Genomic DNA, 13,316 nt, shown 5'->3' with positions numbered 1-13,316 from the left:
TTCCTTCCTAGCTTTCCGGCTGCCCCAGTTTTTTGTTGTGAGACTGAGGCTTTGGATGACGACTCGGTGTCCTAGTGTGGAAGTTCCAGGGGTGGGAAGGGGTTGACTTGGGGGCCTTGGGCCCCGTTTGACCCCGCCTGGGTTTTTCTATCTTCTGAGTAAGGCATACTGTTGCAAGGAGTGGGGTTATCTTTCCTCCCCTCCGTGTACGAGTTGGATTTGGTGTCTGCCCCTCCCCAGGTTCGGTTCCATGTCGCTTTGGGTCCGTTGGGTCCATTTGTTCCGTCCTTCCGGAGGGTTTTTACTTCCCACCTCATGAGGTGTGGGAAGCCATTGCTCCTTACCTCCTGCGAGACCAGGATTACGCATCTATTATAAATCTGTCTTCATTCTGGTTTGGGTCTTCATCTCCCTACTGGGTTCGTTATGAGGTTCCGGAGTAGTCCTGACTAGCAGACTCTACCCTGTGTTTTCTTTGGATGCTTGCGTACTTTTTGTCATACCCACACTCTTGAGTGGTGCAAGGTGCTGACGGTGGGCTTGGTTTACCTGGGAGGGAGGGGCGAATTGTAGCACCTCAATGCGTGTTTGTTCGCCCCTGCCCTTTAGTGGGATGTTGACATGGTGCAGCTTCATGTGCAAGTTCCCTCCCTTTTGGCTGCACTGGTAGCTGAGGATTTGCATGTTCATGGCCTGTTGGCTTCGGTCTTGCGGTTCTTTTCCCTCCTGGAGCTGTCTTCGGATCAGCTTGAGGAGGATGTGAAAGTGCTTGGGGCCATTTTTGGGTCTAGTGCCTTGGTCTCAGCAGTGCATGCGTCATCTGCGCTCTTGAAGCTGTTTGTGCCTATCCTGCGGATGTGGTGTCACTGTTTTTCGCTTCGCGTCTTGTGTGTTGGTAGGTGGTGCTCGCTTCCTCGTTGGAATCTGCTTGGGCCCCTGGCTCTCAAGTTTTCGTTGCCGTTATGTCCCGTGCTGTTTTCAAAGTCTACTATCGGGCAGTATCGGGCAGAGACTGGGGGGAAGGGGGGGGCTCTTCCCAAAAGGGTCATGCCAGGGCTCGAGGTTCCTCTTGTCATAGAAGACTACTGGTGCCAGTTTCTGAGCAGACGCCGCCTTTGGACCGATCTTTGTCTAGTTGGCGCGATGATCGCTGTGTGTGTAAGTCTGGTTCTTGGGGCCTTGGCCCTTTCCTGGTTCGTCTAATTGATGTGACGATGGGGGGAAGGTTCGCACTGTTCGCTCACACCTGGTCTCACGATTTGTGGGTCCTTGGGTCTTTAGTTTAGCTATTGCTCTAGGTCCTAGCTCACTTGGAGACTTACCAGGGGGAGAGTAGTCCTCTTGGCCCCATGGTGGCCAGCCTAGCCTTGATTTCATGCGCTGCTTGCTCGGTGTCTGAACTCAGAGGTTTTCCTGCGTTTCAGCAGATCGGTCCAGTTCGTTATGTGGCTGGTTTGTTCTTCTCCTCAAGTCTTCGTGTCTGGTCTTTTTGACTAGAGTCTTATCACCAACTGTATGGTGATCAGGTGGCTTCATTGATGGTGTCCCACTTGCGAGGTTTGTCTCGGCGGCAGTATGAAGTTTCCTGGCAGTCCTTCCATTTCTTTTTGTCTCTTCATAGGTGTACTTCACTTTCTGTTAAGGTAGTCTTGTCCTTTCTCTCGTGATTGTTTCAGGACCATCATCTTATGCCAAATACTATCGCCTCTTATGGTGCGGCGCTGGTGGAGCTGCTGCAGCTTGCTTTTGGTGTTGATGTTACTCTGTGTCGTTGCGCAAGCTGTCTCATGCGTTGTTTCACTTCTGGCCTGTTCATGCGCCGCCTGAGCTGTCCTGGTCTTTAGACGGGGCGCTCTCTTATCTATATACCCCTCGGTTTTTAGTGGCCCCTTCAGTTCAGGATCGTTTCTCAAAGGCTCTTTTTTTTTCATGTTAGCTTTGGCCTCTTGGGGGTCATGTCGGGGAGCTTCATGCTCTCCTCTGGTGCAGGGGCTTCTGGTCTTTTGGGGCTGGTGATAGATTTGTTCATTTGCAGCTGTCTTCATCTTTTCTGGTGAAGAATGAGATGGCTGCTTTCCGGAGGGTCCTTGGGTTGTTAATGCTTTGTTGGTTCAGTGCACGCCACAGCCAGTGTCCTGGGACGCGCTTTGGGTTGACTCGGTTTCTCTTCCTCCCTGTTCCACGGTTCGGGTCTCTCAGATCATCCACAGGGTTATTCGGTTCAGCCAGCCTGTAGTGTATCCCCGTGCCCATGATGTTCATAAGTTTGCTGCGCTTGCTGCTGTCTTCGGGAACATGTCTTGGGTTGACAATTGGGCATGAGATTTTTGGCAGTCGAACAGGGTCCTGGCTGTACACTTCCTGGTCAGTGTTCCTGGGCCTAGTTGGGCCTGTGTTGCTTTGGGTCGGCGATTGCTGCCAGTTATCTCAACTTCAAGTTAAAGAGCATGTGCCGACCACCTCCTGGGTAAGTCATTTTTTGTTTTTGTCTTTGGGTAAGTAGCTCTGGGGAGCCGAAGGGGCTCCCCCCAGAAAATCAGCATTGAATGTTATGAAACATCATTTTCTGGGTGAGATCCAGAGGCTCCCCGGCATCCCTTCGGTCGGCGGTTTTCACATGTTTTGACATCCAGCCTCAGAAGTGAAGGTATGGGTAGCTGACATGAGGGGTCTGGGGCTCCCCCCTTCACCCTCCTGGGGAGGCGGGAACTGCACAGATGGCGGCGCAGCATGTAGTGACATCATGCTCAGTTGCTTGTTTTCATTTGAGGGGTTCTGTCCACTTGTTTGACTTTCATTAGTAGTTTCAACCAGAATTGGGGGTTTGTTTTGGGATGCTTACCTTTCTGGATGTCAGACTGGGTCAATGGCAGACATAGAATGCTCCATAACCTCATGTGAAATTTTATAGGTTATTACTCCTCGTGCCTCTCTGAGGGGGCCCAGGTTCTGGCTCATGGTCCACGATAGGACTAGAACTCCATTCACATTGACTGGTGCCAAAGTCTAATATATCTGTACCTCTCTCAACCAGTTTAAGATAAAAACGAAGCTATACCTAATAAATTCCCTGCAACCTACCTTACCCCTCTTGTTAACCAATGTCTGTTTTTTTTTAAATGGCGCTGTTTGTTGACAGAATTGTATTTGTGCTGCTTTTTCAGCCATATTTCCCCCTTTTTTTATTTGTTATCAACTCATTTTATTCTTTATGCTCAATTAGAATTAAGCTTTAGTCATTTAAGTTTTTCATGCCCGAAACGCTTTGCGTAATAATGGCTTTAGGCATTGTATGTACTAGCCCTATCTATAAATCCATCACTCTTTGTAAAATCTCTTGTATGTATGTACCTTACCTAAATAAACATTTTGATTTTTATTTTGATTTGATTTTTTGATATCCATATCAACCTGGATAGCTCCGGGAAGCCTCTGGGTCTCACCCAGAAAATGCTGTTTCATTACATTCATCCCTTGTTTTATTATGTTTTGTAAATTTGAATTAACATGGAAATTACATTCCTTTCAGGCAGCAGAGAAGATTTTGAAGGCAGCCTTATATCTTGAAGACCGAAACAAGGCAGAGACATTCCAGCGAGGAGGAACAAGTCATTCACTTACTATTATATCTTCAAGTCTACAATCAAATGATTCCAACAGGCTTGCATCTGCCTTAGAATCTCGAGTTGGCCACCATACTAATATGCGCTACCCTTCGTTCCAAGGATGTCCTTGCGACTACTATACAACTGATGATGCTAACTATATGCTGAGCACGACGGAAGAGTTAATGCAATTGCTTAGACCTCATTTTGTAAGTTAGCAAAGTAATTTTTTAAATGCAATACAATCTTGCTGTTGGGTGAACTGAGAAACATGAATAAGAAGAAAAAATATGATAAAAAGATACTCTATTGAGAATAACGTTTGGCATTTAAATGTTTTCTTGATCAGAGATAACATAGCCCCATAGTCCTTACATGCAAAATGTCATTGCCAATAAAGTTGATTCTTGATCGTTTCTCACAATTAAAATCCAACAGAAACATAAATGTGAAAAATAACTATTCAATATAACAGTATTATATTAATTTCCATTTAATGAATGGTACAATCATACAATGAATTAGTAATCATTTAAAGCAATTGCTCTGAAGTAAGAGTACTGTACAGTTATGTCTACATTATCTGTATCAGTGTGTTACCAGATGCACTTCTGTTCCACTAAAACAAGACACACCTTTATCTTATTTTACTAGCAATGAACACAGGAAACAGGCTAATAGAAATATGTGACTAATCTTAACAATAAACACATTTGAGGGTTATTTGTACAAAATCACAAGGAATATAATGTTACAATGTAAACAATTTAATTGTTACATTTTTGTATGTTTTTCATTACTGCAAATCTTAATTATTAGAACTTACCTCATTTATATTCACTCATAATTTGGATAATTGATGCAAGAGTGATCATAACCAGAGTGTACTCCAGTTGTAACTGGACTTGGTGTACTCCGGTTGTAACTGGACTTAGTGTACTCCGGTTGTATCTGGACTTGGTGTACTCTGGTTGTAATTGGGCTTGATGTACTCCAGTTGTAACTGGACTTTGTGTACTCTAGTTGTAACTGGACTTGGTGTTCTCCAGTTGTAATTGAACTTGGTGTACTCCAGTTGTAACTGGACTTTGTGTACTCTGGTTGCAACTGATCTTGGTGTACTCTGGTTGTATCTGGACTTTGTGTACTCTGGTTGTAACTGAACTTGGTGTATGCCTATTGCAACTGCACTTATATTCCCATTACAAGTGGACTAGGTGTATTATTGCAACTGAACTTGACACATTCCTGTTGCGGTTGTATTTGGCATAATCCTGTTGCAACTTTAAACAATGGCCTGTGTCAGATAACATACAAGGGGTTTTTATGAGGTTGAGAAGACTTACCAAATGACTTTAAAATTTCAATAATGTATTTACAATTTTGAATCTTATAAAATATGACTTAAGGACAAATTCTTTGAAAAAAAAAAATTCAGGATTGATAATCATAATTTAATTCCTGAGCAACTTCCAATATTTGAAGTGATGAATTCTTTCATTATAAGGTTATTATGGCTATCCTGATAATTTAAAAATTTTGTTGAATTTTCATCACTATTTTAAGTAAGTTAAGAACACCACTGGGTATTGTCTCGATCTCATTTTCTTTTCAATATAAAATGTAACAACAGAGCAAAACTTCACAGTCATTTTGATTACACAACAATTATTCTCTGTCAATTAAACAATTATGTAAGCACATCCCGGCAAGTACAACTAGTTGAGTGCACCACCTACCAGCAAGCTTGGCACTTGCTGCAATATCTACCTAAATAACTTCTACATTCTTCATCTCACTACTTCTCACCACTTACACCACTGTACCTACTCTTCTCATGCAATGCTGCTTTGTTAATATAAACATGTGTGAGTTATAGTAGCAAATGAAGACATTTATATTTTTCTTAATATGGTATAAAACAGGTGTTAAATTGTTGTAAATTCATAAAAATGCATTAATAAAAAAGGTAACTTAGTAGTAATAATATATACATTGTACTTAACACACTTTAGAAACCACTGTGAATGGAGTTGATATTAATTAATATTACTTGGACACTAAATGTGTTAGCAGATATAGAGGTATTCATAGGCTAAATTTTTTTTGCCCTGACATAAGGAAACAATACTTTTAAATGTGTAGTGTTACATAGTTTCCCCAGTTTGGTACCTTGTTTTGATAATTACTTATGAATGTAGTTATATGGAGATGGTAAGTATCCATCTACTGTAGATATACATTAGTTGAATAATGATGGAGAAATATAAATAGATAGAGAGTTGACACAAGAGAATGAAATAGTTTTGTTTGCTTATTTTTGTGAATTTCAAAGTTATTCACAAAGTTATGTTAGTTCTTGACAAGATTGAACTGTCTGTTACTGGAGGCAATTTCCCTAGTCACAATGTAAGGGCACGGGCCTTAAAGTCTTGTATGAACACACACTCTGAATACTACTCGTATATGGGAATGAGGTGTGAATACCTGTCCTTAGTTTATAAAACAGTATAAAAGGAATAAAGAGTCAGCCCTACAATAGTTCTTATTGTAAATTTCAGTCACACGTACCTATACAGGAACACACGTCCTCCTATCTGAGGGCCAATCAATGCTAACATATACAAAACAAGGAAAAATAATATTTGCTAACTTAATTGAGTGGAGTTTATTTCATAGCCTTAAAGTTAGATGTACAAAAACATATATATTGAACATGGCTTTAATAGTATTGACTGAGAACTTTGCTAGAATTTCTAGCCCAACAACACTTGGACTTAATTTAAGCAACACACAGTATACTCTAATTCTGAAATTTAATATACTTGAAGAGTGCTCTTAACCGAAATCTTGTCCACTGTTATCCCTATGTTACACTTGCAATTACCAATTGTTAACGAACCAATATTAACAGGCAATGTGATGCAGAACGATACTACACACAAGTTTACCACAGTACAATATGCTCAAAAGACGGAGAAATTAGACTAAAATTCTAGCTTGTTTTGTACCATTTACAGCATGTATATCTTTACCATTTAATGGTTCAAAAGTGCACAAGTGGTATCTATATCAGAAGTTAAATGATGATGACTTTCTAACCAATGCTCTTCTAGTGATGTATTACATACACCCATTTTTCTGTAAAAGTTTATTTTATGTTGTCAATATTAGGTGCTCACATTGTAATCAGGTGAGGATTTTGCTTTGGTTAAAAGTTGGGCACAACTGTCACATTATTAATCAGTTTATTTCACAAAGTTTCTTTCACTACCCACAATTCTTTTATTTTTAATTTTAAATATGTAATCTTGATTTTTTTAAAAGGCCTTTTATCAGGCCTCCTATCGTTGGTGGTCTGTTCAACAACGCTGTCACTTACACTCATTACATTATATGTGCATAAATAATATATAATTTACATTCTGAAATAGGTGATAGGTGACGTAAAAGGGGTTTTCGATGTGGATTCAAAATATAACCTATTTAAAAATATTCTAAGCAAAGCCCAGGAATGTAGTATACCATATACTACAGATCCAGATCGAATAATGATCCAAAGTGGATAACAAAGGATCTGAAGAACCTTATAGGTAAAGTTAAGAAAGGAGATAGATCACTTGATCAGGGCATAGAGATAGCCCTTGCGCCACCTATAGCTCTGCTGTTCAACAAATCCCTTGAGTGTCATACCTTCCCTGATATACTTAAAAAAGCAAGAGTAATGCCAGTTCAAGTATCTCTGGGAATTCGCATTATCTGCTGATGTAGACCTGACCAAATGTAAACTGTGTCAACAAAATTATTCGCATACACTAAATAATGTTGTTAATAATGAACTAAAAAAAGTCCACTTATGGATGTCAACCAACAAACTAACACTTAACATAGAAAAGACCTACTACATCTTATTTGGAAGCCAATCTACAAATGTAATTCAGCTTCAGATAACATATGCAGTAAATTTATGCAGTAAATAAAGAAACTACAGGAAAATCAAGGAAACTACAGACGGCCTATTGGCCCATACGAGGCAGCTCCTATTTATATTCATCCAAACTCATTCATATATATGTCTAACCTACACTTGAAACAATCAAGGGATCCGACGTCTATTATATTATATTACGCGGTAATTGGTTCCACAAATCGACAACCCTCTTATTTTCATTTAATGTTACACTTAAACATGTGTTGGGACTTTTCTTCACTTTCATTCAATAATAATAATGATAATAATAATTTTAATAATAATAATAGTAATTGCTGATAACGGAGGAATGAGACACCGACAGCATTGGGACCTATTTTATTTAATTTTTTAGTAGAAACAAATAAATAAATTTTTTCAGACCATGTTAATGAACAGGATAACTTGTATAATTTTTCAACAGCATAAATACATGTATAACTTGACTACAATGACTTAATAACATTAATACATATGCTTATATCCGGTAACTAAATAGAACATGGTCTGCAGAACGCGGAATCCTTATTAACTATTGGTACAAGTAAGGCAAACGTTTACATAATTTTCAAGTAGAATCAGGGCTTATAGAGTATCATATAGTGGCCTAACACATGACAGAAATAATGCGCCAATCCCAGACATAATGTGAAATGGTAAATTACTAGTATCTGTAGAATACACCTATAGGACAAATTTAACAATACTCTTACAAGTGAGAGTAAGTAGCTGCGGACAGCGTAATACTTAGGGGCCGGCGCTGCACCCCCACTCGCAGAGCCAGCTGGCCGGACCCCCCCCCCCCCCCCCCCCCGAAGGGGCGAGTGCCTGCTGGCCGCGTAATGTTTTCAATGTGGAAGCATGAAGACCTCTTGCCTGGCGTAATAGTGAAAAAACGTCACTCCTCCACCGTCCGACGTCCTTAATTGTTTCCTGTTCATGCCCGTCAAGTGACAGCTGCGTGGCCAGTCCATTGGGCGGGCGCTGGCTGCGTAAGGAGCATCAGCGTGTAGGGGCGTTGTCTTCTCATCTGACGTTGGGGGCCGTGCCACCAGGAATGGCGTAGCCGCAAGTTCTGCGTCGCGTGGTGTCATTGAGTTTTTCCTTGTCTGCGTCCACATCCGTGCCCGTACACCCGTTACCTCTGCCGTTAAAAAAACAGTCAGGAATTTCCAGAACTGAAAAAAGGTACAGAGTCGGGCGTACATGGCTGTTAAATGCTGCTAGGTAAGCAGCGTCCTGGAAGTGTCCAATGGAGCCCCTTCTGGTGCATGGGTATACAATTAAGGCGGCCGTCTTGATGTCCGCGTGTAGTGGGCGTATTACCTCGTGCCTTCCTCGCGTGCTATGCCCCGCCGCGCCAGGACATCCTCGTGTCGTCGTCATTGCTGTATCCCGCCCTTGCAGAGCCTAGCCCAGTGAGGTTGACCCCAGGGCGGGTGAGTAGGTCCTGCGTGTGCCAATCCGAGCAGTCCGTCGGGAGTGTTCATCGTGCGCGATCCTATGCTCTCCATCCATGAGGTGTTCCCCGATGGTCTGTAGTCGTTCTCGTGCGTGCTTCGCGCCACGCCAGGTCGTCCTCGTGGGCGTCGTCGTCGCTGTATCCCGCCCATGCGGAGGCTAGCCTAGCGAGGCTGGCCCCAGTGCAGCTGAGTAGTTCCTTCATTCGCCCATCCGTGCAGTCCATCGAGAATGTTCTTCGGTGGCAAACCAATGTTCCCCGTCCATTAGGTGTTCCCCGATGGTCTGTAGTCGTTCTGGAAATATTACGGCAGTAAGAGTTGGCAGGGGTGGACATGTGGCATAAGTAGGACAGTGTGGTAAAGCAGGGGGGGGGGGGATTAAAACGCTACAAAACCAAACGAACAGTGCTCCTTGCAACAAGTTGAAAACAACATGGTAGAAGATTCACTAACACATCAAGTTGAGCTAAATAGTATTTGTGATGGCAAAAGCTTGTCTGATGCAGTTTAATGCTGATAAATGTGAAGTTTTGTGGCTAGGTAATGATGAAAAAGGATTACTAGTCACAAGCGGATGATGTCAGGATTGCGAAGGTAATGCGTGAGGGAACTGGGAATTGCAATTAGTAAGATGGTTAAAACCAAAGGAGCGATGCATGCTCGGTCGTAAATGAGGCGAATAGGACACTGGGCAATATTAATAAAGCATTAGTAACAAGACGCCTGGAGTTGTTCTTCCGTTAATCTTGCACCGAATTTGTGCCTTAGTTAGAATAAGCAATTCTGTATGTTGCGTCATACTATGGACGTAAATAAATTCCCTTTAACATGTACAGTGTAGGAAATTAAAAACTGGTTCGATAACATGGTTTGTTAAAATTGTAGACCAATTACCACGAAACGTAGCGGAGGATGGGACCTTCCACTGTTCCAAGCATGTGAAGACATGTACTATAGAACGTCATTAAATTCGCATGAACGTGTAATATACTGCAATTAATGCGTGAAATTGTGAGAACAACCCACACCCCCAAAAATGCCAAGGGGGCACCTCATCAAGCTTGATATTGCGTCAATGCGGGCTGTCGACCACATTTTTCGAACTGGTCGTTAGTCAGAATAAAATGAGCTGTATAATGTCATACGATTTTTCTGGCGAAGCATGCCCGTGCCACCCCTTGAGTGGCTTAATCCTTAACAACCAACCAACAACCGAGCCACTAATTCTAACCACAAATGGGCTGTATAAGAATACCATAAAGACTATCCCCAACAGTCTGTGGATAGAAACAAATTAATAATTGATAGAATAAGCGTCCCAGACTGCTACAAGTAAGCGGATTAATGAATATTAAAAGTCGTTAACATAACTAAGTACTTTTCATCTACGGCTCACCATAGCCCGTGATGCCCGGAACCCCCCGTTCCAGGCAGCGAACGTTTAACAACAACAATTAAGTACTTTAGAATGTCAGTAATAGTAATTCTCAATATCATTTGTATAGATAAAAGTAACAAATATAAACTTAGAAAACCTTCATAATTATAGTTTTTTAAATATGTTCTGGAAAACCAGTGACCGATTAATTAAAAGGAAGGCGCGATTGTGAACAGTATTTAATTACGGTAGGGTAGGCCAAGGTGTGACGACGAAATAATGACTAAAAGGGGAAGCAGCAATGTTTAAGGTTTATCGTTAATCAGTGATAACAAATCCAATAAGAACACATCCCAAACTGAGAGAAAAAGCAGCGTGATTAATTAACTATTGTGATTAAAGTTTTAATAAAATAGGTAAGGGTAAGAATGATTGGGGTTGTGAGAATACGTGGCAGCGCGTAGTATTTACAAACTTGGAAAGCCTCAAGACCACAGCGTTACAGGATGAGGGAAATACCATCAGCAAACAAAAGGGGGTTTCAGATTTCCAGAACAGAATACCTAATTACCCCAGTGATAACAGGGATAATAATATATTCGATGTAACATATAATAGAAGTACAAATAACGAATGACCATAATCCTTAAATAATTACTGTATATAAATATGTAGCGTGAATAAGTTAATGAATATGTGAAGGGAAAATTAGCAAGAATTAAGAGGGCGTTATCATTGTTTGGCCGAAAAAATTCGGCCAAACACGAAAAATTTATAAAAATACTACAACGTTCTGGCAACACCGTGGTGCAAACCGTTTAATGTTATGATAATAAATAACGTAATTACAGCAAATTTTCCAGCCGCAATTGCCCGAAATCTGGTCCTCGCGGCTCGGGTGCGCCGTAGGGTGATGCGTCATACGTTGTAAGCGTCTAGTATTTCGCAATAGAGTGGAGAATATCTTGTTATGCATATACAAATTATAAACACACTCGCTGGCAACTGTCTTCTGTGAGAGGGAGGGGCTATAATCCGATTTACTGGCTTAGTCACCCTCTCAGTGTCTGTGCCGGCGGTCGCATGCCTGACGCGCTCGCACAGATCGTATTTTCTTGCATATACTGCACAATGGATATAGTATCGGACAAGAAGAAAGCTCTAAAGGCAAGAGCTCTACGCGTTAGCCAAGTAAAGAAGGAGCGTAAAGCCACACTGAGGCAAAACAAGAGTTCCCTTGAGTGAAGAGAGAGGGCAGCCTCCCGCCCCCACAACACACTACCTCGCCTCACACCCAGGCACCCACACCTCCTGTGGCACCTGCCACACCTCTGTGGCACCTGCCACACCTCCTGCTGCACATGCCACACCACCTGCGGCACCTGCCACACCACCTGCGGCACCTGCCACTCAAGATCTTAGACCTGCAACTCAAGACGTTCTCCCTCTTGATGTTGCAAGATGTTGCATATTTCAGACCAATTATATTAGGTTAGTATGTATTATGTTTTATATCTTGATACTATATCATAAATAATTGTAAATATAAAGCTGCTGTCTTTTTTTTAATTTTTTTTATTTTTTTTTTTAATTTTTTTTTTTTAATAATTTTTTTTTTTTTTTTTTATCAGGCAATCTTCATGGAACTTACACACCTTACTGAAGGAATGCCAATCTACAAGGGTGGTAATTTTGATTGAAATTGGTAGTTCATCAACCTCAGCCAAAGGTGGCTGAACTTTGACCTTCATTTTTTACAGGTAACTAATTTGCAACTATATGGTTGAATAACTTTTTTATTTATTATTCAATTTACATGGAACTTGCACATTATATGTAGAGTCTGTGCCTCTAAAAACTCAAGTTATATATTTCCCCTAAGATCATTTATTGATTTTATATATATTTATAAACATCATTTTGTTGCATAATTTTTTGGGTGAACTTTGAAAATTTGTATTATTGCACTAAATAGGTTTGGGATAATAATGCCACTAGACAACCTTTATTATATAGTATTGTGATAGCTGAGTATCATAGAAATAATATCAGTTGATATTTGTATTTGTTATATCAACTTTAAAACATGTAAAAAAATGGTTAAAAAAAGTTTTTTTTTTTTTTCTCCCTCTCTATTTAGGCTGCGATGCTGAAACTTGGACCACTTGGAGCCCTCTTCACGTGTAACACGTCAATAAATTTTCATTGCACTAGAACAACTTTTATGAACCCTAACTATCGCCCCCTTAAATGCCTTAAAGAAGTACAGGATGAAATTTGTAACGTGAGACCCAGCGACCGACAATAAAAATTTCCGCACTTGACTGGCCGAAAATTCCTAAGTAAAGAAAAACATGCAACTACAGAATTACCTAAAGGGAAGCACTAAAAAATATATAAAAAAACTTCCCTACTTCGCAGAAACAGAAAATAACGTTTGATAAGTAACTGCGTGAATGAGATAAGTCAGTGAAGAGAGAAAAAAAAAGAATTAAAAGAGTGTAGACCGCTTGACCTGTAAGTTTTTTAGCTTAAATTCTTAAAGAATATGAATAGACTTGACTTTAACTGTAATCCTATTGGGACGTGCCATAATGATCTCACGCGCCAATGCTACCGAGGACTGAAGAAGGATTAACGTAAGGTACCCACTAAATGAAACGCACGAGACTGAGAAAAGTTAAGTACCAGTTAAATTAAGCAGCTTAAATACTTAACTATTGTGATTTAAAGTTTCAGTTAATTTATTGAAGGACGAATTGAAAGGGTGTGGGAGAAACGTAACAACATATATGTTATTTACAAACTTGTAGATCCACGAGGCCCCAGCGTTTCTAGAAGAGGGAAGTATCGTCACCAACAAAGGAGTAGCCGAAGTAATACAGAACATAGTACCTAAG

At 40.7% G+C, this 13,316-nt stretch overlaps 1 long non-coding RNA gene across 1 annotated transcript; it reads left to right on the top strand.

The window, feature by feature from the left end:
- The first annotated feature begins 3,446 nt into the window (after positions 1 to 3,446).
- On the top strand, positions 3,447 to 12,635 carry LOC138354251 (uncharacterized). Its single transcript, XR_011223480.1, has 3 exons — positions 3,447 to 11,907; positions 12,048 to 12,176; positions 12,557 to 12,635. It is a non-coding gene; the product is annotated as an uncharacterized lncRNA (long non-coding RNA).
- Positions 12,636 to 13,316: the final 681 nt, after the last annotated feature.

The sequence above is a fragment of the Procambarus clarkii genome, chromosome 62 (assembly GCF_040958095.1).
Source record: "Procambarus clarkii isolate CNS0578487 chromosome 62, FALCON_Pclarkii_2.0, whole genome shotgun sequence".
Classification (NCBI taxonomy): domain Eukaryota; kingdom Metazoa; phylum Arthropoda; class Malacostraca; order Decapoda; family Cambaridae; genus Procambarus; species Procambarus clarkii.
This window is presented reverse-complemented; position numbering and strand designations above follow the sequence as displayed.